General features: G+C 40.5%; 2 long non-coding RNA genes across 4 annotated transcripts in view; one reads left to right on the forward strand and one right to left on the reverse strand.

Annotated features, from left to right (window-relative positions):
- Window positions 1-9,967, forward strand: part of LOC123507854 — a 29,559-nt gene extending 19,592 nt beyond the window's left edge. For all 3 annotated transcript variants that reach the window (XR_006675807.1, XR_006675808.1, XR_006675806.1), the window contains one exon: window positions 9,664-9,967. This is a non-coding gene — a long non-coding RNA (uncharacterized LOC123507854). The remainder of the gene's footprint in view (window positions 1-9,663) is intronic.
- Window positions 9,968-11,466: 1,499 nt separating this feature from the next.
- LOC123507853 overlaps window positions 11,467-27,500 on the reverse strand; it is a 16,788-nt gene continuing 754 nt past the window's right edge. The window contains exons 2-4 of the long non-coding RNA XR_006675805.1: window positions 14,308-14,622; window positions 13,843-13,990; window positions 11,467-12,259 (exon numbers count right to left, since the gene is read on the reverse strand). This is a non-coding gene — a long non-coding RNA (uncharacterized LOC123507853). The remainder of the gene's footprint in view (window positions 12,260-13,842; window positions 13,991-14,307; window positions 14,623-27,500) is intronic.

The following is a 27,500-nucleotide window of genomic DNA, read 5'->3' on the forward strand; positions in this document are numbered from 1 at the left end:
TTATCTTGCTTTCCCTTTACTTTACTTTCCTTACCTCACTTTACGTCCCTTACCTTACTTTACTTTATCTCAGTCTACCTTACCTTATTTTACCCAGGACTTGCATCTTAGTGGTACAGACAATCAGTCTTCGCAAACTTCCTACCTTTGCAAGTTGTATTAATAATCTTGAAATCTTGTTCACTACATTAACATATCTGCAACAACAGCAAACTAATAGAACCTCATTGAACACGCAGAAACACATCGTTAAATTCGTAATGAGTAAGAACAAACGGAGCATTTCTGGCTGGAACACAAGTACAGGCGATTAAGAAAGGATAAAACAAACACTAATTAAGAATAAACAAATCATTCTGGCGGGAACAAATGCAAACGGGAGAAAAAAAAAAAGGAAACTAATGAAAAAGGATAATTTGGCTTTTAATTAATACTTGGATACTTAGGCGAGCGTGATTGCAGGTGCTTTTAGGAGATGACCTCTGCTTAATCAGTCCTCCAGTTCATTGCCAAGGTGGGGACTCGGGTCTGCTCTGCCTCCCCTGCGTCAGTATTTGCATCCATTGTCTTGCTTTCCGTCAATATCCTTCTCACTGCTTGAATATTTAATGAGTCTGCTCGTAATGCCACAGAGACAAGAGGGCAGGGAAGGGCAATGCAGGGCAGGGAAGAGGACAGGATGAGATGGAGAGGAGAGAGGTGGAATAAAGAGGCAGGAGTGAAAATAAGAGAGGAGAGGGCAAGGTAGGGAAGGGAAGAGGAGAGGACAATAGAATGAGATTAAAAGGAGAGATGGAATAAAGAAGGAGGAATGAAAGTAGAGAGGAGGAAAGGAAAAGAAGTGAAGTGAAAGGAGAGATAGAATAAAGGAGAAGGAATGAAAGTAAGAGGAAAGGAAAGGAAGGAAAGAGAAGACAGTAGTGGAGAATGAGGTTAAGAGAAGAGAGAAGTGAAATAAAGAGGGAGGAAGAATAGTAATAGAAGAATAGGTAGGGAAATAGGAATGCAACGATAAGAGAATGAGATTAATAGGAAGATACAAACGGGAGAAAGGCGGAGGAGAAAGAGATAATAGATGGAATAAAGAGGAAGGAATGAAATGGAAAAGTGACAACAAAAAGGATAGAAAAGGAATATTGAAGGAAAAGACAGGAGGAAAAAAACAAAAGAAAACGAGAGAAAAAAAGCAAGATAGGAAGACGGAATAAGGAAAATGGAATGAACGTAAGAAGATACAAGAGATAATGAAAGGAAGGAAGGAAATAGAAGATATATTACACTAATAGGAAAAGAAGAGGATAGAAAGAAAACTGAAGGTGGAAGTAAAAAAGGAGTGAAAGTAAGATGAGAAAGAAAATACAGGAAAAGAAGAGACATGATAGGAAATGATAAAAAGCGATAGAATAGAAAGATAATAGGAGTAAGTAACAGTAAGAAAATAAAAGGCGAGGATGAAGGGGAAATGAAAAGAACAAGAAGAAAAAACAAAAGCAGGGTAAGGGGATTAAGGAAAATAAGAGGAGGATGAGATAAGAGGAAAGTTTGGGTAAGAGGAGGGAGGAAAGAGGAGAGAGAGGAGATGATCTGAGGGGAAAAAGAGGAGGAAAAGGATGATGCAGGAGAGGGATAAGGGTTAAAAAGTCGCAAAGTTGTAAGGAAACAAGGACTTGGGGGAAGTATCCATCTCACTACAAGCCTGAGTGATGAAAAGGAGGAAAAGGAGGAGGAGGAGGAGGAGGAGGAGGAGGAGGAGGAGGAGGAGGAGGAGGAGGAGGAGGAGGATAAGAGGAAGAGGAGGAAGAGGAAGAGGAAGGAAGAGCCCAAACAGCAACAGACCTGTTGGTCCTTTCGAGGTTGTTTGGTAACTACTAACTGGCTACAGATAAGAGAGAAGACAGTACAGGAGAAGGCTCCTCCCCACCCACCACTCCCTCCAGCTTTCGCTGGCATGGAAAATAGCTTGGAAAAGTACCATGCAGTATGGAAAAACTGACATGGAATTTTCACAGGAAAGGACGAGGACGAGGACGAGGAGGAGGAGGAGGAGGAGGAGGAGGAGGAGGAGGAGGAGGAGGAGGAGGAGGAGGAGGAGGAAAAGAGGAGGATGTGTGTGTGTGTGTGTGTGTGTGTGTGTGTGTGTGTGTGTGTGTGTGTGTGTGTGTGTGTTTAATTCACCACGGTCGTGTACTGGTCACCCAGCCAGTCTTCCCCATTACGGAGCGAGCTCAAGACCTCATAGACCGATCTTCGGGTAGGACTGAGACCACAACACACTCCACACACCGAGAAAGCGAAGCCACAACCCCTCGAGTTACATCCCGTACCTATTTACTGCTAGGTGAACAGGGGCCACACATTAAGAGGCTTGCCCATTGGCCTCGCCGCTTTCCACGTGTGTGTGTGCGCGCGCGCGCGTTTGTGCGTGCGTGTGCGTTTGTGTGTGTGCGTTTGTGTGTGTGCGTGTGCGTGTATGTGGGCGTGTGCGTGTGCGCGCGCGAGTGCGTGTGTGTGTGTGTGTGTGTATACCAAACCACCGCCAGTTCAATATTGCTCGTTCATTGATTTGCCGCCACCTCTCATCGTAAATCTGGCGGCTGGTATATTTCCGCGTTTTCTCTGTCGGTGGAGGAATCAGTTATCCAGAAAAAAGAAGAGAGTGGACGCAGTATTAACCACATATGTCAGCTGGGTCTCTTAAATTGCGGTATTGACACAACCGCACCGTTAAAACCTTCCTCTTCCTCCGCGCCACTCGTAAAAGTCAATATTACTCGCCCTGTACTCTATATAAATTAAAAGTGGGAAAAAAAGACAAAAATATGAGTTTCTTGTCTTATTTTTATAGATTTTTCCTTCTTGATTTTTCTTCTGTTGCGTTCTTTGATTATTTTATGGCTTTTTTTTTTTTTTTAACTGGATGTTATTTGTAGTGTTCTCTGTATAGAAGTCTCACTCTTTTCTTAATGTATTTGTCCTGTACTGTTTTCTTGAATTATATCACGTGTTTTGCAGTTCAGTAGATTTAAGTGTTCTTCACATGCATCATTTCCTTTCCTGCTACATTATTCGCACTATTAGTAAAAATGCAAGTGTCAATAAGTTTAAATTTTTTTCAAAAACTCAAAAACTGATGACATAACGCAGTTAACAAGTTTTGCTCTTTTCTCTATTCCATTTTCTTTCTTTTTAATTCTCAATGATTTTTCTTGAAATTCGTAGTAATTTCAACCTTTTATCGGGTAATTGAAAAGTACTCGAGGTGTCCTGGAGTAAATAAACACGAATTTCAAGTATTCGATACCACTTTGGTATGTGATCTAATTAGCCAACGTGATCTACTCGAGTCAAATTCTACTTTGGTATACGATCTTCGTTTCATTTATTCATTATAGCCTAAATAGAATATTTTATATATATATATATATATATATATATATATATATATATATATATATATATATATATATATATATATATATATATATATATATATATATATATATATATATATATATATATATATATATATATATATATATATATATATATATATATATATATATATATATATATACATTTATAAAAGAATTGGTAAAAAGTTATAAATAATAATAAAGACATCAATAGTTAAAAAAGAGGCAGTGAAACGTACTTATATATATATATATACAATATACACATTTATAAAAGAATTGGTAAAAGTTATAAATAATAATAAAGACATCAATAGTTAAAAAAGAGGCAGTGAAACGTACTTATATAAGCAGAGGCAGTACTTGTATTACGAATACTATTACAACTATATAACAGCGCCAATGGAAAGGTTCGCGGTGTGCCTTTCAAATCAAATGGGGAAATTATAGAAATTGTAACTTCATCTCCAGAATTACACAGTATGTATTAGAAAAAGTATCGAGCTTTGCTGGACTTTTTATCATAAGAGGACTTGTACTGCTGAACATAATATCTTAGGAGTTATGTACTAAGTAAACCGAAATCATGAAAAACAATTTAAATAAATAAAAAAGAAATAACGATGATTACGATGCAATTCCACGATCATAGTGTAATTTTCTACGACAACAATGCGAGTTTCCACGATAACAGTGTGATTTCACTTTCTACAATAACGATGCGATTCCACGATAACGTGGCGGGCGTAGTGATATCTATACTCCATTTTGGTGTACTTATTTGCACAGGCACCGGGACGAACCCTTCCTCTCCAAGGGTCCACCCCAGCAGTCCCGTGGGTGTGGTGAGGGCAGTGACAATGCAACCTTGCTGCGCTTCACACGGCTCACCATGAGCAATGACCCGCCACACACCACGCCCCAGCCACTGTCATGAAGTGAGCCCTCTCACCCCTGAAGGACCCTCTTCGTTCTGCCAGTGTCCGTTGCATGGCACAGCGTGCCACACACCACGCCTCAGTTACTGTCATGAAGTGAGCCCTCTCACCCCTAAAGGACCCTCTTTGTTCTGCCAGTGTCGGGTGCATGGCACACAGCGTGCCACACACCACGCCCCAGTTACTGTCATGAAGTGAGCCCTCTCACCCCCTAAAGGACACCTCTCATCCTGCCAGTGTCTGGTGCATGGTGTGCCATCACAAGCCAGGGACCCGTACACATCCTCCATCATAATGTATGGAAGGAGTCCTTTAGAACTCCCCTTATCTAGTGAAGATAAGGGGGCATTGATCCCCTGCTCATGGTAACCCCTTGCCTAATGTGAAGCGCTGCAAGTAGATGATTAGTGAAGCTTGAGGCCGTCAAGAAAAAAAGGACCTACTGCCAGTTCCCTGCCTAAGGCCCTAGGCCAGACCCGACAGCCACCTTCTCCCCCCCCGGTGCGGCGTCCAGGGCCGTCACGACCCTCAACCAATTTTGGCCGAAACTCCTCTTTTTAAATTTTGAATGCGAATCTAAAATCATCGATTACAAGTAAAAAATGGCTTTGGTTTGAAAGTGTGTAAGAGTGGACTGACAATGATATTAGAGAATACTTACCTTGCATGTTTCCTGCCATGAATGCGCGCATGTTTATATGTGACTAGATAGAAACAAAAATCCAATCACATATTGCTTCGGTACCTCTACCTGTCAATTCATGCACCGAATGGTATGAGATTTTGAACGAAAAAAAAAAAAATAAAAAAATAAATAAAAAAAAAAAAAATAAAAAAAAGCCATAAAGAAAGCTTACACACTACTGTATATATATATATATATATATATATATATATATATATATATATATATATATATATATATATATATATATATATATATATATATATATATATATATATATATATATATATATATATATATATATATATATATATATATATAATATATATATATATATATATATATATATATATATATATATATATACATATATATATATATATATATATATATATATATATATATATATATAATATATATATATATATATATATATATATATATATATATATATATATATATATATATATATATATATATATATATATATATATATATATATATATATATATATATATATATATATATATATATATATATATATATATATATATATATATATATATATATATATATATATATATATATATATATATATATATATATATATATATATATATATATATATATATATATATATATATATATATATATATATATATATATATATATATATATATATATATATATATATATATATATATATATATATATATATATATATATATATATATATATATATATATATATATATATATATATATATATATATATATATATATATATATATATATATATATATATATATATATATATATATATATATATATATATATATATATATATATATATATATATATATATATATATATATATATATATATATATATATATATATATATATATATATATATATATATATATATATATATATATATATATATATATATATATATATATATATATATATATATATATATATATATATATATATATATATATATATATATATATATATATATATATATATATATATATATATATATATATATATATATATATATATATATATATATATATATATATATATATATATATATATATATATATATATATATATATATATATATATATATATATATATATATATATATATATATATATATATATATATATATATATATATATATATATATATATATATATATATATATATATATATATATATATATATATATATATATATATATATATATATATATATATATATATATATATATATATATATATATATATATATATATATATATATATATATATATATATATATATATATATATATATATATATATATATATATATATATATATATATATATATATATATATATATATATATATATATATATATATATATATATATATATATATATATATATATATATATATATATATATATATATATATATATATATATATATATATATATATAATATATATATATATATAAGAATATATATATATATATATATATATATATATATATATATATATATATATATATATATATATATATATATATATATATATACAATATACACATTTATAAAAGAATTGGTAAAAGTTATAAATAATAATAAAGACATCAATAGTTAAAAAAGAGGCAGTGAAACGTACTTATATAAGCAGAGGCAGTACTTGTATTACGAATACTATTACAACTATATAACAGCGCCAATGGAAAGGTTCGCGGTGTGCCTTTCAAATCAAATGGAGAAATTATAGAAATTGTAACTTCATCTCCAGAATTACACAGTAGGTATTAGAAAAAGTATCGAGCTTTGCTGGACTTTTTATCATAAGAGGACTTGTACTGTTGAACATAATATCTTAGGAGTTATGTACTAAGTAAACCGAAATCATGAAAAACAATTTAAATAAATAAAAAAGAAATAACGATGATTACGATGCAATTCCACGATCATAGTGTAATTTTCTACGACAACAATGCGAGTTTCCACTATAACAGTGTGATTTCACTTTCTACAATAACGATGCGATTCCACGATAACGTGGCGGGCGTAGTGATATCTATACTCCATTTTGGTGTACTTATTTGCACAGGCACCGGGACGAACCCTTCCTCTCCAAGGGTCCACCCCAGCAGTCCCGTGGGTGTGGTGAGGGCAGTGACAATGCAACCTTGCTGCGCTTCACACGGCTCACCATGAGCAATGACCCGCCACACACCACGCCCCAGCCACTGTCATGAAGTGAGCCCTCTCACCCCTGAAGGACCCTCTTCGTTCTGCCAGTGTCCGTTGCATGGCACACAGCGTGCCACACACCACGCCTCAGTTACTGTCATGAAGTGAGCCCTCTCACCCCTAAAGGACCCTCTTTGTTCTGCCAGTGTCGGGTGCATGGCACACAGCGTGCCACACACCACGCCCCAGTTACTGTCATGAAGTGAGCCCTCTCACCCCCTAAAGGACACCTCTCATCCTGCCAGTGTCTGGTGCATGGTGTGCCATCACAAGCCAGGGACCCGTACACATCCTCCATCATAATGTATGGAAGGAGTCCTTTAGAACTCCCCTTATCTAGTGAAGATAAGGGGGCATTGATCCCCTGCTCATGGTAACCCCTTGCCTAATGTGAAGCGCTGCAAGTAGATGATTAGTGAAGCTTGAGGCCGTCAAGAAAAAAAGGACCTACTGCCAGTTCCCTGCCTAAGGCCCTAGGCCAGACCCGACAGCCACCTTCTCCCCCCCCGGTGCGGCGTCCAGGGCCGTCACGACCCTCAACCAATTTTGGCCGAAACTCCTCTTTTTAAATTTTGAATGCGAATCTAAAATCATCGATTACAAGTAAAAAATGGCTTTGGTTTGAAAGTGTGTAAGAGTGGACTGACAATGATATTAGAGAATACTTACCTTGCATGTTTCCTGCCATGAATGCGCGCATGTTTATATGTGACTAGATAGAAACAAAAATCCAATCACATATTGCTTCGGTACCTCTACCTGTCAATTCATGCACCGAATGGTATGAGATTTTGAACGAAAAAAAAAAAAAAAAAAAATAAATAAATAAAAATAAAAATAAAAAAAAAGCCATAAAGAAAGCTTACACACTACTGTGACCTCGTTGTAAGACCCTTGAGCTAACATCTGAAGGGTTCTTTGAATACCCAGATGCCAATAAGCATTAGATAAATTCACGGAAGGGAGCACAGATCGCTATCAAGTCATTGTCTATGCCGGAGTGAAGTGTGCTGTACTACGTGTACTGTGTACACAGCACCTTGCAGAGACGGGACAGGAGCTTTGACACTCGAGCAGACATCCCACTCATGTTTCAGATTCTCTAACCAGACAGTCTCTCGAAAGGAAGATAAGTGTTTCCCTTATCTCTTGAGAATCAAAAGAAAAAAAAGTACTGTATATTTTCTTCTAGTGGCAGATCACAAGATGAAGCGTGGACCGCATACCAAAGGAGCTTTATGACGCGTAGACCACATACCAAAGTAGCACCAAGTATTCTGTATTAAAGCTGGACGTTCATAACCCACTTGCACAAAAAATCAGTAGCATTACATAATTTCTCATATTCCTCTCCGTTCGTAACAGCTAGACACTTTTGTTTAAAACAATGCTACTCGAATTTCGACATTTCTACTCCAAATTTACCCTTATATATATCTTTCCTTCACATAAAAAATCAATAGCGTTACATTATTTCTGACATCGCTCCCCGTTTGCTCCCAGTTCGATACTCTTCAAAACAATGTTGCTCGAATTTCAACATTTCTTCACTATATTTACTCTCCAGGTCTTCCCTTTACCAAAAATCAATGGCTGTTACATAATTTCAGATATTCCGCCTTGTTCGTGACTGTTCGACATTTTTTCAGTGTCGAATTTCAACATTTCTGCTCTAAATTTACTCGCATACCTTCCTTTCAGCCAAAAGTCAACAATGTTACATAATTTCTGATGTTACTTCTCGTTTGTGACTGTTCGAGTCTCTTTTCAAATTAACAATGTAACTTGAATTTTACATTAGTATATATATATTCGCATATCAACAGTGTGACTTGAATTTTTACATTAGTATTCGCATATCTCCCTTTCAGCTAAAAGTCAATAACGTTACATAATTTCTGATATTCCACACATTCGTATCTGTTAGACACTGAAAACAATGCAGCTCGAATTTCACCTCTTTTTGCACCTATCTCGTGTCTCGTGTCTACATTCGGGTTATCTTTCCTTGACCTAAAAAGCAAAAGCATTATATTATTTCTGGTGGTCTTCCTCGTTCGTATCAGTTTGACATGTTTTCAAACATTACTGGCATTTCAACGTATTTTGGACAAATCTTCCCTTCGATATCTTTCCTTTCTCCCCTGAAAAATCAATAGAATGCTTCAATTTCTCGCACATCTTCCAGTTCGTAATCTTTTGACATCTTTTCACACACTCAATATCATCACACAATTCAACATGTTTTCACTCCCACAATTTTACTTTCACTCCTAAAGTTAAGAGGGGGAAAATATCAACGTTGCATAATTTCTCTCGTATTTCTCCCAATTCGTAATGGTTCGAACAATTTTTTTTCAGGCTATTTCGGCGCTTCGAGACCTGAATAGGAGCATCTCGGCCCCACGGCGACAACACCTGTCTTCCTTCCGCCCCCCCACGACCCCCTGGCACCTTTTCCAGGCCGCCAGGTTAAGGGGAAGCTGGCCAAGTCGTCTCCTTTTGCTGTCTCTTGTACGCAGTACCTCGGATGCCTTGTACTGACTGCCACGTACTGTTTCTGGTTCTTGTATGTAGTAGTACTAGTAATAGTAGTGGTTTCTCCATTTTTATCTGCATATAGTCTTGCCATACTGTTCTGAAGATAGTCGTTTGCTAAAAAAGATTAATTTGTTATTATTTTAGAACCTTGAGAGTTGGTTGCTATTTCTCGTTCTGTCTTTTATCGCTCGCCATGTTTCAATATGACGCCACGTCTCGTCACGCCAAGCCACTGCGTCACTCCACGCCACCGCCACCACCTTTCCAGGTCTGATCATTTTAAGGAATACTGTGCTTCTATAATTTGAGTTCTTTTTGCTGGTTTTCTTACCAGTATTGTTTACTACTACTACTACTCACTATAGTTTTGTATTCTACTTGCTGTTGACTACTACTACTTACTTGGACTGACTGTTCACTCTTTTCATAGTACTAACTACTGCACAGACCTTCTACTTTGTAGGTACTACAGCAACTGTTACATGAATTAATTACCTTCATACTGCTACTAACTACCTCTAATTACTAAAGCCTTGTTAACTTCATGCTGCTGAACATAAAACTACTGATTCGGCACTCAATTTTTGTTCTCGTTAACTTTTAGGCCCCGTGTAGTTTACTTCCCCTTCCCCCCGTTAAGTTGCGGGAATGAATTTAGAGCAAGTTTCGACAAGTCGGTCCTCGCTCTTCCTTCCCCCTCGTCGCTTTCTGCCTGATCAGTTGTGCCGGAAACTTCATCTCCGGTCCATAAGAAGATTCAATAAGATTCACATGAGCAGTAGTGATTGACTCTCTGGCCATGAATCTGCCGCCACTAATTACCTCATCAGTTGTGCTTTATGTGAAATATTTAAGAAAAACATGTTATTTGAGTCCGTCTTTGACAAACTGCGTTCCTGTGTGCCTCGTATTAAAAACGCTTTTCTAAAGCAATAGAAATGATTAGCTACATTTTCAAGAGTGTTTCTCCTGTAAATATTGCAAAAGTCTTATCAGTCACTGTGACTATAGAAATCCCGAGCAACCAACTGTACTATAGAAACTTGGGAAACGTAGTGGAAGTCTTTGCAGTCTGTGTATGATCTTGGTGATGAGAGTAGGGTCACTCAGCCAACCTTGTTATATATAGTTTACGGCTGTCAGCATTCTCATTCTTACACACAGGCTAACTTAAAGGAAACTTTTTGTGAGCGTTTCCTTGTTTCTCAGAAGAGTCTCTGGAGATTTTGTAATGGAAACTTAATGAAAATTTATTTAAGGATTGCAACAGGTTCCTGAGTGGACCAGCACATCCTGCCTGTATTTTTTTTTTACAAAAAAGTCTGGTTTCCCTATTATATTAGGGCTAGGACGGTGCCTCCTTAGAGGAATCAGGACGACTTTGGTTTAGGAATTTGAGAACCGTTACCCCGAGTGGATGCCCCTTTGTAACCTTGGATCGTGGCCAAGATTCGAACCTGTGAGCTGTTTTTTTTTTTTATTTATACCACCATGTGGGCTTTTCACGGGAATTTATGGGCTAAAGGGGTAATTTTTGGGGTACCTCCTATCTCAAAGCCCACCCGCTAGGAAACCGTTGCCCAGAGTGAGGAAGCCCAACCTACACTCGGACCGTGGACAGGATTCGGACCCCAAAGCGCGCATGGTTCCACTGTACCACGGGGGCCTACAGTACTAAGTCAAAAATATTTACTTGAAGTTTCCGGAGGTTTTGTAACGGAGTGTAATAAAAAATAAGATTTAGGGGAATGTAGCTCTTTATTTATTTAATGATTAGATTGCCACACTACTACAAAATTTCCGGAGAGTCCTAGGAGTGTGTTTCATTTAGTACTGAAATAAACTGTACTGTTTTCTTCATCTTCAATAGTGAGTGAGCTAGGGAGGGGCATCCCTAGGCAGGCAGGATGCGCTGGTCCATTGAAGAAGCTGTTGAATCTGAGCCACTACATAGTCCTTTTCAATAGTAATAATAAATAGTAGTAATTGTTCGTTTCCTCGGACCCAGAGGCCAATTTATAATAGGATAGAGACACATGCAACCGCGAGTCCCACAGACTTTGAGGAGGGAAATAGGGGTGCACTACTGACAAGATTCAAGACGTTAAGAAGGTTCTGGAAGAGGTGAAAAATTGAAGAAAGAAGCTTTCTGGCTATTCATGGAGGAAGTAACAACCTGGAGGGAAACGACACAAAGAATTCTTTAACAGTAATAAAGGAAGTGATAGAAACAGCCAAGATAGCTGAAGGCAAGACTATATGAGTGTGGGGATCCTGCAACGCCCACGAGAAGGAGCAGCGAGGGTCAGAAACCGGAGGATCTGCAAGGAGCTCCTGAAGATGATAAAGATGGATTGGCGTGCTGAGGAGGAGGGCGACTGGCTGAGGCAAAGCAGGTGTGCCGTGTGGAGGCAGCCTGAAAGGGAGGACCAGCAGATGATGGCAGACACGGAAGAGAGGGAGGGAATCATGTAAGTGAATAATTATGTGAAGATTGGTTGTATGGATGCAAGAAACTGTTACAATGTTAGTTTGACGTAATCGGGCTTACCGAGACTCACTTGAGAGATGTCCGAGTGTAGGATTGGAAAGGGATGTGAAACACAGCCGCCTTACTCTCTTTATAAGAAAGGAAGAGGACAAAACAAAGTAGAGGAGATTGATGCGTGTGAAAATAGTGAAATATTTGGAGTTTATGGATGAAGTGGGATTGGAGAATTTAATGTCACCTTAACTGAGGAGGAATGAGTGACTGGCCCAACCTTTACTGGCCATAGATAGCACTCCGAACTAATATGATCTTGTTATTATATAAGAAAGGTAGTGAAGTGTGGACATCACTTCCCAGCACCCCAGGTTAGGAAACGCAGGACTAGATGTTGGTGAGAATAAGACTGGCATGAAATTGTCACATGTGGATAGATGAGGATGATTGTGATATTGAGTCAGAACCCTGATGTAGGAAAGAAAGTGGAGGCACATGTAGGGTAGAAGAACTTTCAAGTAGATCTTGTTGAGTGAGAGAAGCTGGGATGTAAGTGTGTATGATGTGCTGCTGAAAATCAGATAATTTGTGAGATTAGGCGGAAGAAAGAATATGAAAACCGTGGGATGATGAAATAAAAGAGGCAAGGAAGGAGCGAAAGAGAATGAGTACCAGAACGCAGGGCAGTGTATGTGAAACGACAGAAACTTGCAAGACGAAGGATAATGAAGGCTAAAAGTGAGGTGTGAAAGGTACAAGTTCATGAGAGGTGTAAATGTCAGGAAATGTTGGTGTAGAGTCTGAAAGTGAATGGTGAAGTTATAGAAGGAAGAATGCAGATGAACTGACAGAGAGGTTGTGATATTCAACCGGGTGCGAGAGGAGGAGAGAGCGCCAAGAATGTGGAAGAATATGTATGGTGACAAGAGTAAGGAGTTGAACCAAAAGCCGCTTGCATTAACACAGTAGGTATAGTGTTTTAGTGCAACGTTAAATGGGATTGTGTGAATGGATTGAGCAGATAGTTAGGGGTTAGAACAAAATGGTTTCCGTGTGGAGAATGAAATGTTCAAGACAGGCAGAAATACAATAGCTAGCTAGAATGGCACAGAACTCACCAAGGTACACGTAGCAGTAGAAGCTTTGAGAGGTATGGGATGAAGAACCTTTACGGAAAGACTAATAATAAAAGTGAGATTAGTAAGATGATTAGGTTGGAGAGAATGGATGATGAAAAGAATAGGGAGGGGAAAAAAGTGGTAGTAAAAAAGAAAAAAAGCAAAGACCTACTTCACTCTCCATGCCAAGGAAAAAGTCCCCTTCAGATACGGTACAGAACTTCCCTGCTAGCTACATATGGAAATCAGTCTGAATATTTTATTTAAGCACCCTTTGCCCATACGCGAGGGAGGAGAGGGATTCACACGACGTCCCTCTCCTCCCTCATTTACTCCAGGAGGCACAGACAGTTAGATTAGAGACACGAAGCTGTTAAGGAAACTAGCTCTGTGTACCAGCCGTAGTGTGTGACCTGATCCCCGTGGAACTGCCGCCTGTCGCCTCCAGTCTGTCCCCTGTTGTTGTGTCTTGCTCCTCGGCACGTCTTTTTGCTGTTCTCTTCTCCAGGTGCGTCTTTTCCTCTTGCCGTTGCTCCTCTTTTCTCTTTGAAAGGAGTAAAAGTTACCAAGTGTTACTAGAACCTCCAAGCTTTTTCTTATTACTTTCTGTTGATAAACATCACTTGCTAATATTCCATCCACGTTAGCTAATATTGAATCAACTTAAATTTTTGTTGTTGCTAAGTTACTGGTTACACGAGTGCAACTTAACTTGAGAGAAGAATACAAATGTAAACAAACTCCAGGTCTGTGTGTAGCCTTATCAAAAACACCTTCGTGTGGACCGACAAAGTCTGCTAACATAATTTACTCCTTTGATCCTGACTGAAAAAAACAAATTATGGCGTGCGCACCACCAACCTTGTCTGATTCAGAGGGGGAGGAATGCAGCGACAGTAGAATTCACTTGTAATATTCCGATTCAATCCTTCAAAGTAGCCTCGTCAGGGCGTCAGATTTTACTGCGACAGGTATCTCTTCTGCTCTGCGTGGCTCTTCACCTCTTCCTAGTTTTCTCATCTCTCTTCACCTCTTCTGCTGCTCATCTTTTCTGCACGGTTCTCACCAGCTCTTATCTGTTCGACATCATAATTTTTATCACCTTCACGTGGCTCTCCACCTCATCTCTTCTGTGTGTCTCCATCTCTTGCTTGGCTCTGCTCCAAGACTCGGGTACTGTAAGAGATCCACACCTGTAGAAATCCCAAAATTCAATCTCTCTAAATCCTCCTCATCCTCCTCCTCCTCACATACACAACCTTCAATTATATTCACTCCATTCCCCGAGGCTTCACTTCACAGTGGGTGAGTTTGAATATCAAGCCGTAGTCTCAGTTTACATTAAATAGATGGCGCTGCGAGTCAATAAACTGGTGGGTTCGTCCCTATGACTTGGCACTCCTTATTTTTTCGAAGGAAGAGGATGAATGAAGAGAAGAGGATAGAGAAGGAAATAATGAAAAAGTTGAATGCAGAGAAGGAAGACTACATAAAAGAAGACCAATAATGAAAAGGGACGATGGCATGACCTTTTCTAAGGAAGAGGTTGAATAAAGAATAAAAAAGATGGATGCAAGAAAAAATGAGTTTAGAAACTAAATAAAGAAAATGACCAAATGCAAAAGAACGTTAACTGGGAGATGAGACAAAACTAACAGCCTAATTAATAATGAACAAGAAACACTGGCAGCTTAGAAACTAGAAAACAAAGAGAGAAGGAACATGAGGGACAGACACGTAGCGAAAACAGGCCAGCATAGCGCAGCAAACGAGCGAGAGACGAGCGCGAGTCATCGATTAGTAAAACAGCGAACATACAAGATTTAGACACCGCTGCACTGCTTCGAATCTCATGCAAAAGAGATTCACGTCCTCGATTCCACCAGAGAGAGAGAGAGAGAGAGAGAGAGAGAGAGAGAGAGAGAGAGAGATGGAAATGGGGGCGCATTTCTAAGTAGGGAAACAATGAGTATACTTAACAGAGAGACCCGACGAAGCGAGAAAAGGCAAAACAGGAAGACTAGAAACGCCAGCTGTCAAGAACTAAACGCTGGTGACTTAAGTGGAGGAAGGAAGAAGAGGAGTCATGCATGTACACGTTTCACTAAAAAGTCCCACGATGATTAAACCAAGACTACTTCCTCCTAAAAATACAAAAATCATGATAATCGGTCATTAAAACTATCAAAATCCCTTAAAAACTTCAACTACAGCCTTTAGAAAGTAGAAGAGACGTAGCTAGGAAGTGTTTCAGAATAGGAGTGATAGATAAAAGCGCCTAGTCGACTGTCACGTCCCTTCCCAGTCCTCCCCATCGCCTCACTCGACCCATTTGCAACCAATCCACTCGCTAGCGCCGCCCATTACTGCTCCCATAGCCTCGTCTGGCGGAGGGATGAGGTCGAGGAGTACAGAGGAGCGGAAGGGAGAAGGGAGGCAGTGGGGAAGACCAAGGCAGTAGTGAGGCAGTCTCGCTCCGTTGCCTCGTCCTCAAATACACTAAACTTGCTCTACATTTAGTTGGCTGGGTCGCATTAATGAGGCCGCGCGTGCAACAGTTTCTTCCTATTATATGTGCCGGCAGGGAAAGGTGACACAGACTTGGCAGGCGGTGCGGAAGGAACCAGAGCGGGAGGGAGAGGCAGGGAGGGATAAGCTATGTACTTGGGAAGGGAGAGAAAGAGAGAGAGAGAGAGAGAGAGAGAGAGAGAGAGAGAGAGAGAGAGAGAGAGAGAGAGAGAGAGAGAGAGAGAGAGAGAGAGAGAGAGAGAGAGAGAGAGAGAGAGAGAGAGAGAGAGAGAGAGAGAGAGAGAGAGAGAGAGAGAGAGAGAGAGAGAGAGAGAGAGAGAGAGAGAGAGAGAGAGAGAGAGAGAGAGAGAGAGATTGTGGGGGATCTCAATCACCACCTGGAAAGAGACGCCTACGAGAATCTCCTGGAGGTGCAGGGTCTGACAGATCATGTCACCTTCCCCACACATGAACGAGGAGGGACATTAGACCCTGTCATCTCAGACTACCAGGAAGACAAGCTTCAGTGTCATCAGCTGGGGCTCGTGGGCAGCTCTGACCATCACGCTGTACTGACACAGCTGGAAGTGGGCGTGGCTCAGGACGAGGCCACCACCCGCACCATCTGGCTGTGGAACAAAGCAGACTGGGCTTCCCTGCGCCGCGACCTGACCCACACCCCATGGGCCACTCTGCTACAGGGAGGAGCAGAGAGTGAAGCACTTGCACTCACCTCTCACCTTCTCGCCCTCCAGAGACGCCACGTCCCACACAGGGAATACACCACCAGATCGACGGATCAGCCATGGTTTGGCTACCGTTGCCGTGTTGCTGCCGAGGCAAAGTATGCTGCCTGGCTCCGCTACAAGAGGAACCCGACTCGGCGCAACAAGGACCTGCACAGGGCTGCATGCAGGAGGATGGTGGTAACCAGCAAGTGGGCCTTAAAAAAGTGGGAGGAAAGCCTGCGCCGGAAACTGTGTGGCACTGGCGTAGGAAACAAAACTTGGTGGTCTCTTGTTAAGGACAAACAAGGAACTGGCCACCAAGAATCCATCCCTCCCTCAGCAAGCAGGACGGTACTGTCGCCACCAGCAGTAAGGAGAGGGCACAGTTGCTGGCTTCCTTGTTTGCTGGAAAAATGAAGGTCGGGAATCCACAGCAGCCACCGCCTCAGCTGGTCCAGCAATGTGAGAAGACTGTCACCATGGTGGAGGTGACGCATCAGCAGGTGAAGCGATTATTGCGGGGCTGGACACACAGAAAGCCACCGGCCCTGATGACATCAGCCCGCACCTGCTGAAGCGATGCTCCCAGGAACTGGCTGCCCCTCTCACCCAAGTTTCACAACTTGTGTACGGGAAAACGTCTGGCCTTCAGTGTGGAAGGAGGCTCGAGTAGTTCCTGCACACAAAAAGCTCCAGGACGGACCCAAAAAACTACAGACCCATATCCCTGTTGTCAGTGGTGGGTAAAGTGTTTGAGAGGGTCGTGGCAGAGGTGGTGTGTAGCCATCTCAAGGACAATGCCCTCCTCTCAGACCAACAGTTTGGGTTCAGACCTGGAAGGTCAACCTCCGACCTAATGATGCTTCTCACCAGGCATTGGCAGGACGCCCTCGACGACGGCAAGGACACTATAGTGGTTGCTTTGGACATAGCAGGAGCTTTTGATAAAGTATGGCACAACGGATTACTAGAAAAGCTTCGTGCTAAAGGCATCCAGGGTGGCTTGCTACGACTCTTGGGAAATTACCTGCAGGACAGAAGCCTCAAGGTGGTTGTCAACGGGCAAACATCTGAGTCCCTGCCTGTGGAGGCATCAGTGCCACAGGGTTCAATTCTTGGCCCACTCCTGTGGAATATCTACGTGGATGATCTTCTCCAGCTACTGCCAGGAGTCATGGCCTATGCTGATGACTGCACCCTCTCCTATACCTATCCACGCCAGGACAGTGGGCGGGCTGCTGAGGCCATCAATCAGCAGCTACGAGTGATAAAGGAGTGGGGTGCTCGCTGGCAAGTGACATTCGCGCCGGAGAAGACACAAGCAATGGTTGTCTCTCGGTCCCCAGCCGCCATGGCAGCAATGGCAGGAAAGTTGTCTTTGGCGCTGCTGCTCTCCCACTCCAAGATGACGTCAAGATACTTGGAGTGGAGGTGGATCGAGGGCTGAGGTTTGACAGGCATGTCAAAACCATTGCCAAGAAAGCCTCTCACAGGATCTCCGCTCTCAGAAGGATCGCCAGTTTCCTCGACAGGAAGGGAGACTGCTGCTGTACAAGGCACAGGTGCGGCCCCACCTTGAATACGCAGCTCTCTCCTGGATGTCCTGTGCCGCCACACACAGAAGGAGACTGGACAGCATCCAACGCCGCGCCATACGGCTAGTAGATGCTGCACTACCACCTCACCCAGAGCCTGAGCGTCCCCTTGATTCACTGGAACACCGCAGAGACGTGGCGGCGATCGTAGTGTTCCATAAGGCACAGGTGCAAAGAGTGCCACATCTGGCAGGGCTGCGTCATCCTCTAAGAGTCACCGCACGGAGCACGAGAACGGTGCTCAATGGTGGTGACGCCGTAGAGGTGCCGCGATCCCACGGGTGTCAGCATCAACGCACCTTCGCAGGACGCGTCTCCAGGATGTGGAACTTGTTCACGGCCGCGGTGCCTCACGTCCAGGAGATGAACACTCACAGTGTCAAACTGATGGCACATAAGTGGAGACAGACACTGCCAACTCCTCTGACACTCTTTGTGACGTGACACTCAGTGTAGTGCAGTGCGTGAATAGTGCTAGTGAAGTGAAACGAATAGTGCTCCATTTACATGCTGACCATCTTGTATATTATCTATTTTTAAGTCTTGTAAATATTGTAGAGAAATAGATTGTAGTACCCTTAGAATAGGTAGCACACGACAGTGCGCCTTTGGGTACATGTTCCTTTGTATTAAGTTTTGTTTAAATAAAAAAAAAAAAAAAAGAGAGAGAGAGAGAGAGAGAGAGAGAGAGAGAGAGAGAGAGAGAGAGAGAGAGAGAGAGAGAGAAATTTAACCAAGAGGAAGAGAGAGAAGAGTTAGAAAGACAAAGAACAGAAATAAGGTAGAATAAAAAGCATGGAAGGACAAAGAACAGAAATAAGATAAATAAGAGCAAGGGAGAAGTGCAAGGAGGCAAGAATACAAATAGAGAAAAAGAATAAAATCAGGAATTAGTACAAGGAGGAAGGAAGGAGGGGATAGATATCACTACATACGTTTACCTATACTCCGGCGGGGGAAAGTAGCATGTAGCAGTGAGGGTGTTCCGGGGGCCGAGGCGGGGACGGGAGAAAGGCGGGGACGAAGCGTGTACAGTGCAGCCTTTGTGACGCTGCCAGCATTACAGGTAACAAACATGCACCTGGCGTGACGATGCCCGGTGTGTACAGGTGTGAAATGTGTAGTGGTGGAGGAAGATAATGGAGGAGATGGCGGTAAGGGGGCAGGTATAAACAAAGTGGTGGTGATGGTTGAGGTGGAGGAGGGGATGGAGATAGGTGGTAAGGGGGCAGGTATAAACAAAGTGGTGGTGATGGTTGAGGTGGAGGAGGGGATGGAGATAGGTGGTGGTGGAGATGATAGGGGTGGAGTTTGAGGAGTGGAGGTGGAGTGGATGGAGATGACAGGAGTAGAGGTGGAGGAGCTAATGAAGATGATAGGGATGGAGGTGGAGGAGTGGAGGTGGAGGAGCGAATGGAGATGATAGGAGTGGAGGTGGAGGAGCGAATGAAGATGATAGAGGTGGAGGTGGAAGAGCGAATGGAGATGAAAGACGTGGAGATTGACGTGGGGATGGAGATAATAGAACATGCATAGATAAAAGACAGACAGACAAACGGACAGACGAGGAAGTGGAGATAATGGAGTTTAGAGATAGAACACACATGAATACAAACACATATACAAGTGGATAAACAGACACTTAGGTGCGTATATGTAGAGGCAGAAAAGAGACACACTCAGACATATGAGAAAACATGCAGCTACACATATGAACAAACAGACAGACAGGCAGGCAGAGACAGAATTAGGTGTGAATGATATCTATGTAGAGAGAGAGAGATAGACAGACACATAGAAGAAACACAGCTACACATATGAACAGACAGACAGGCAGGCAGTTAGAGACAGAATTAGTGTGTATGATATCTATGTAGAGACAGATACATACATAGGCAGAGACAGAAGAAGAAACATACAGATCGCTATACACATGAACAGACAAAGACGGACTTAGGAGTGAAGTGTACTAGTGTTGGTAGTGAGTGCGTTGACCAAGCCTCCATCTCTGCTCCCGGTAACCGTTAAAGCGAGTGTAATACTTAAATTTCGTTCCATGGGGATTTGCTCTCGGAAACGCATTTAAATTAGAGTGTTCCAGAGCTAATCAGTATGTTTTTTTTAAAGAGCGATCGTGCCATCACTTGTACACTGTGCTGTGGGATGTAATGGAAGTATTGTACCTAAAGACTTTGCTGGGATGTGTAAGACTGACGTGTGAAATTAGTAAGTTCGAATCGTGCGAGCCTTATGGTAGTAGGAAGATTCTAGGTTAAATTTCTAGAGTAAAAATAATATTTCTGAAGTAAGAATCTAAAAGGGAACAGCAATATTTCTATGAAGTAGGATATATTTACAAAGAAGGAAGATTATCATATAACGAGCGAAAAAAAAAAAAAGAGCAAGATTATCAAGATTGTCATATAACGAGCAAAATGATCATAAAGCGAGCAAGATTATCAACGAATTCAAGATGATAAAAGCTAAGATTTATAGAGCAAGCAGTACAAGAAGAAAAAAAAAACTACAATAGACAGTAGTAAAACACCAGTAGAAGATATCAAGAAAATGTCAGCACTCGGAAGGCAAGTATTCAGACTCCCTTCGCAGATTCCACGAACTCGCGTACTTGCTGAGGTTTGCCGGGAAAAGATTTATACCCGGATGGAGGGGGAGCTTTGTACCTCAGCTGATTATCAACTTACACAGGGAACTACACATAATTCTGTCTTGTACCGGGGAATGTTCGCTTTAATAATCACTTTCACTTTCAAGGTATCGGTTACTCGCCCTTGCCTTCCTTCGTTCGAGTTAATATATTTTCTCTTGTTAAGGTTGGGTATACTAAGGGATCTGTGTCGTGGATGTCTAGAGGGAACTTTAAGCATAAGAGGATTTAAGCTCGTGAGTGATATTAGTACTACTGAGTTTGTGCTGTCAGTGTTTTTCGTTTACGTATTTGTAAAAGGAGTGAGTAAGCAGGATTAGAGTGAGTAATTTGGTGAATGTTTTGAAAGCGCATTAAAGCAAGTGAATGTTTAGAGTAAATGTTTCGAATATGAAGAGAATGAATGTTAAGAGAATTAAAACGTGAATGGTGAGTGGACAAACAGGCAGTGTACGTTTGCATAAATTTGTATTGTACTCTGGATAAATGTTTCAGAGAATTTTAAAAGTGCATGAATGTTGAAAGAATTAAAAAGAGTGAATAAAGTGTTGAGTAAATAACCTCTCAGATGTCTTCAGTGAGTATTATGAACGCGTGTTTGAGCGGATGCTGTGTTAGCAAAGACACGAACAGCTACGCAAGGAAATCTCGTAAGTGACTCCTAGGAATGAATAAACTTTATAAGAATGAATAACAATGTGAAGAGTTAATAAAACAGAGTGGCTCTAAGCGGACTTCTGTATTTACTTAACCTTCGCCTCACATCGTTTGCCTCGGTATTTGCTTTAAAATCCTACCATTTTACACAAGCAGGAGGGGCGGAGCTATTTGCAGACAGCAGGAAAGAAACCGGCATTACACACTCAGCACATGGAGAAATACACCGGATTCGGATACCTGACCTGATAGCGAGAGTTTGAAAAATATATGAAGTATTTACATTACACAAAAAAAAATCAAATTAGTCTAAAGATGAAATATTTACATTACACTCAACCTCTGCACCTACCTGTACTAAAATAAATTTGACACTTACATTGTACTCCATTATCGCATCTGAATATGTAAAACCTGCACAAGAAAAACAGTAAACGAAAACCTAAATCGAAACCTACAGAAAAAAAAAAAAAGTGCTAAAAAAAAAAAAAAAAAAGTCAAAACACCTAACCTACCTGAAAGAAGAGAGAGTCGCACCTGCCAGTAAAAAGCCAAATGTGAGTAAGCTGTTATGATCAAATTGAGGAGGTATAAAGCCAAGGTGCCGCCCCAGCCAGAGTGAGGTGACCGCGTCGCAAGACCCACAAGTTAAGGGCGCGGAGTGCAGTGCCTTGTTGGATAATGCAAACCGCGGCAAAGTTGAGAGGAGCGGAGAGGAGAAAGACTTGACCAAAAGTTTGATGTAAACAGAGTAGTGAGAGAGGTAAGACAGGAACGAGTGAGTGAGTGAGAGTGAGGGAGTGTAATGAAGGCGAGTGTTATCCTGAAGGGGAGAACGGTGAAAGAAACACAAACAGCTTTACTCAAAAAAGAAAAAGAATATACCTGGAGATTAAAAGGGAGTAATTGCGTGTGAACCTAACATTAAAAGAGCAAGCGAGTGAGAAAGTAATGAAGGCGAGTGATATCCTCAACGGGAGAAGGAAAGAGGAACACAACTTTAATAAAAAAATAAATAAAATAACCTGAGATAAATACAAGTAAGGGCGTGTGAAAGTGAGTGAGGGAGTCTAATGAAAGGAAGTGTATACCGAAAGGGAGAAGAGTGGAGGAACACAGAAACACAGCTTCACTTAAAAAAAAAGGAAATACAAAAGGAAATAGTGGGAGATTAAAACGAGTTAGAGCGTGAAGTTACTATAAAAGGAAACTAGACACGAACGATCAATTTTACTACTAAACACTGGGCGAAAGAGATACAGAAGGAAAGGGTTAGCAAAGGCAGGAGAGAGAGTGGGTAATTCAAACGAGTGTATCTTGTAGCTGAGGGAAGGGGAGAGGAGAGGGTCTCGTCAGAAATCTAAAAAAAGGGACTAGACAGAGAAAAGACTGAATGAAACTGAGAAACAGTTGCAAGGGTTTAGGAGTGAGTGAGGGAGGTGCAGAACAAAGTGTAGATCAGTGACATGAGGGAAGGGGCGTTTCGTCAGGCAAAGAAAAATAGATTAAGCGTGAAAAACAACATGAGTGAGAGAAGGAAAACAGTGTAGGTGATTAGAATGAGAGAGTAATGGGGTTTAATAAGACGTACAAGTGTCATGATGAGAAAAGAAGGTCCCTAGAGTAATAAAAGTTTAAGAAGATGTACAAGTGTCATGAGAGGAAAGGGTCCCGTCATTAAAAAAAAAGAAAGATGGTAAAAGTGAAATACAACACGTGGCTGAGGAGTTAAAGGAGGAAACACTGCAAGAGATTAGAAAGACGACTAAGGAAATTAATACGTTTTATCGTAAGAGGGAAGAAGTGTCTTGTCGGAAAAAAAGAAACATAACTGAAACATGAAAGAAAAGACGAAACAGTGGAAGTGGCTAAAAAGAGCAAGGAAGTTTAATAAGGCTTATCATAGGAGTGGAGGGAAAGGTGTATCTTGTTTGGTTGGAGAAGTAAACCAACTGAAAGAAATGCAACACGTGAAGAAGGAATGAAAGAGGAAAACAGTGGAAGACGTTAGTTAGGAAGAGGGAGGTTAATGTAATGCAGACAAGATGCATCAGTGTCATGAGAGGGAAGGAAAGTCTAGCCAGGTTGGAGAAGAAAGATTTACCGTGAAATGTAGCATGTGCAGGAAGGAATGAACGAGGAAACAGCGAAAGACGTCAGAGTAAGGGAAGTTAATGTAATGCAGACAAGGTGTATCAATGTACAGAGGGAAGGAAAGTCTTGTCAGATTGGAAAAAAAAGAAGACTTAACTCAAATACAACAAAGGGATTAGAAAGAGCAAGGAAGTTTAATGTAATGCAAAGGAGGTTTATCAAGGGGGTGATGTAAAGAAGCATTTTGTCAGGATAGAAGGGGAAGCTTGAACACCGATAACCTGGATGAAGTGAAGGAAAAGTCAACTATATACTGAATGAAACAGAGGAAGGAAGGGATGAATAGTTAAGAGTATGATGTGAGCAAGAGTAATGTAGTGAGGTATATCAATATGATGCATGAAAGAGCGTTTAGATAGCAAAGGAAGGAGGAAAAAAAAAAAAAAGACTGATTTGGAGACGAATGAACAAGCTGCGAAGTGTAGAGAAAGGAGTGCCTGGTCAGGAGAGACTTTTAACCTACAAAACATCGAAAAAAAAAAAAAAAAAAAAAAAACTACATACGTTACAAATAATGAAGAAAAAAGGAACGCAGACGCGAAATAATGAAAACAGGAAAAAAAAAAAAACAGGATAGGAATGCAGAAATTTCAACCAAAAAACACGACCAGAAGAATAAAAATCATGCATTATACAAGTAATACAGACGAAGTGCATCTAGTGAAGTAAAGAACAAAAACCTCTCATCAGTGGACTACAAAAAGTTAGGAGAAAAATTTCTTAGGATAGGAATGCAGAAATTTCAACCAACAAACACGACCAGCAGAAGAAAATCATGCATTATACAAGTCATGCAGACGATGTGTACCTAGTGAAGCAAAGAACAAAACGCCTCATCAGTGCAGTGGAGAACAAGAAGTTACTCAAGAACATAGAAAACACAATCAGGAAACAGGAAAAAGAGAAACGCATGAATACACGGCGATGCTTGGAAGTCAGGGAGAGTTAAGGAGAGTTGGAAAGAGTAACGAAGACGAGGAACATTAGTGTTGTCTCGTCAGGGGGGAAGAGGAGCCTAACCCACGAGAATCAGGGAACGAGGCAGAGGAAGACAAGGAGTAAAATTAGCGTTCCTCAGGGAAGTATGTGTAAAAAAAATAAAACAGAGAGAGAGAGAGAGAGAGAGAGAGAGAGAGAGAGAGAGAGAGAGAGAGAGAGAGAGAGAGAGAGAGAGAGAGAGAGAGAGAGAGAGAGAGAGAGAGAGAGAGAGAGAGAGAGAGCATCCTTGAACTTTTATTTATAGTCATTACATATTATGAATCAGAATATTACATGGTTGACGGTCTGTGGCTTGCCTTTTTTAAAACTAATACAAATAAAAAAATAATAAATAAAAAATAGATAAACTAAACTGGACAAACTAAAAAGGAAATAAATAAAATAAAATAAGAGAGAGAGAGAGAGAGAGAGAGAGAGAGAGAGAGAGAGAGAGAGAGAGAGAGAGAGAGAGAGAGAGAGAGAGAGAGAGAGAGAGAGAGAGAGAGAGAGAGAGAGAGAGAGAGAAACAGGTGTTGAGGTGAGAACAGCAAGGAAAATAACGTGAATGAAGGGAACACTGCATTGACTTGAGGGAAATCTGTAGGGACTTACCGGGATCTGAAGCGACAAAGGGAAATCTGAATGAAAAACTGAAAATACGCGAAAGGTAAGAATGAAATGCAATCTTGAGTGAAGGAATGTAGTAAGAATAAAATAAGGGTTTAAGGGATATTATTTACAAGCTACAGTAATACCCAATTCTAATTTATATTTTTGAGTGGGTAAGGGAAACTGTTACAGAATATGGATGAAGTTGCAGGGAAGAAGAAATGTATTAGTTTTTCATTACCTTAATGCTTCGAACGCCCATGAATCTCGTCACCGAATCCTGATTCCGGGACTTCCACAGCTTGCAAGATAGAAAATGATAGAAAATGCAAAGATAACGAACTAATACGTCGTGACTACACATCTGGGAAAATAAAAATTATGGAACGCAACGAACAGTTATGAAAGCATTAATGTTCATAAGCTAAATAAACACTTCACTGCTTCGAAAAACATTCGTTGCAATCTTCTAAATTTTCGGATCTCCTTGAATTAGAAAATGAACGCCACACAATTATTGCACAATCAAACTTCCAACGTGTCAAATCTCACACAAATAATTACCTTGTTTTTCGTGTAAGACGGTAAAGCTGGCCAGGGTCAACATAAAACGGAAAAAAGGCCCACTTAATTGCCATTTCCCTTGCAGATCCGAGTGTATTAGCCCCAAAAATGGGAAAATTGTCTTGAAACCTTCCTCTTAAAACAAAAAAGTCACTGTTTCAGACACCAAGAAAAGGAAACATGAACCTACAACCATCCAAAGCTCCACATCTCCGACTGACCTTACAACTTCAAACCACAAAACCCAATCATCTTAACCTACATCCATCAATCCACCTCACGCCTCCAAAACACCCACGGCTATGCAAACACTAAAACAGAACAAGCCATTACATTATTACTGTCTGGGGTTAAAAATCCGACAAAACAAGGACAATACGAGGGATACGATTTTCCTTAAGTCGGCATCACGCAGGTAAAAGTTTGGTGAGTAATTGAACGCGAGGCAGCCGCGAGATTCCGGAGACGACTGTAATTGTGGGAGAAAGCGTTGGTGGGACTGAAGGCGGCTGTTACGTGGGGCTAAGGTAACAATTCTTAAGTGGGAGGTTAAGAGGTTAGGTTAGAGTGAGGTTTGTGGGTGCACTGTATTTGTGATTAACTGCGGAACATTAAGGGAATGGAAAGGTATACAAGGCAAATAGGGAGATGGGGAAAATAAAGGATGGTGAATAAGGATATGTGGATAAAGGAGGAAGGATGGTGGGATGAGAGGGAGATTGGGAAATAAAAAGGATGGAAGGAGGGAGGAAAGGAAAGAAGGAAGGAAAAGGAAGCAAAGACGATAGGAGGAAGAGAGAAGAGGTAGAAAAGGGTAAGTAATAAAGGAAGGGATAAGGAAGGAAATGATAAAGAAAGGGCATACCGTGCAAACTACAAGGTTACGTATTTTTATTTTAGTTTCTATTCTACATAAACGGTGTGTGTGTGTGTGTGTGTGTGTGTGTGTGTGTGTGTGTGTGTGTGTGTGTGTGTGTCCTGAACAGCCAGGTTTCACGACGGGGAAACCTTGTTGCCGCTCGTGCCAGGCTGAACGGAGACGAGGTCTAAAACACGGAACGCTTTGCTTAACGCACTGATAAAAACACCCAAAGTTATGCGTCACTGAGCGGCGGACGGGACGAGGAACGAACTCCTTCCCGACACTGTACCCACCAGCTGGCAAGACCCCGGCATGGGGTTGGGGAGGGGCGGGGTAGAGATGGAGGAACGAGACTAAAGTTGTTTGGCTGTCCTCCCATCACCCAATGCTTCCTTTACTGTCAGTCTATTTATTACATACACCATTCCTTTCCACCTCAGGTAAACTCAGTCTACCTCAGATTGATTCCCTCCTCAAACTCAACTCGGCTAAAAATGTTAGCCTAAAGTAGATGACAAGATGTGTATGGTGCATATATATATATATATATATATATATATATATATATATATATATATATATATATATATATATATATATATAACAAGGGTCTTCGTATAGGAGTGTAGAGGAATGTCTTTGCAAATGATCACATACCCCCATTAGAGCAATCATAGAACGAGTGTTTTTCAAGAAGCTGTCGTGTAAGTATAGCCCAAGTATATTAGCAG

This window comes from Portunus trituberculatus, chromosome 23 (assembly GCF_017591435.1).
Source record: "Portunus trituberculatus isolate SZX2019 chromosome 23, ASM1759143v1, whole genome shotgun sequence".
NCBI lineage: Eukaryota > Metazoa > Arthropoda > Malacostraca > Decapoda > Portunidae > Portunus > Portunus trituberculatus.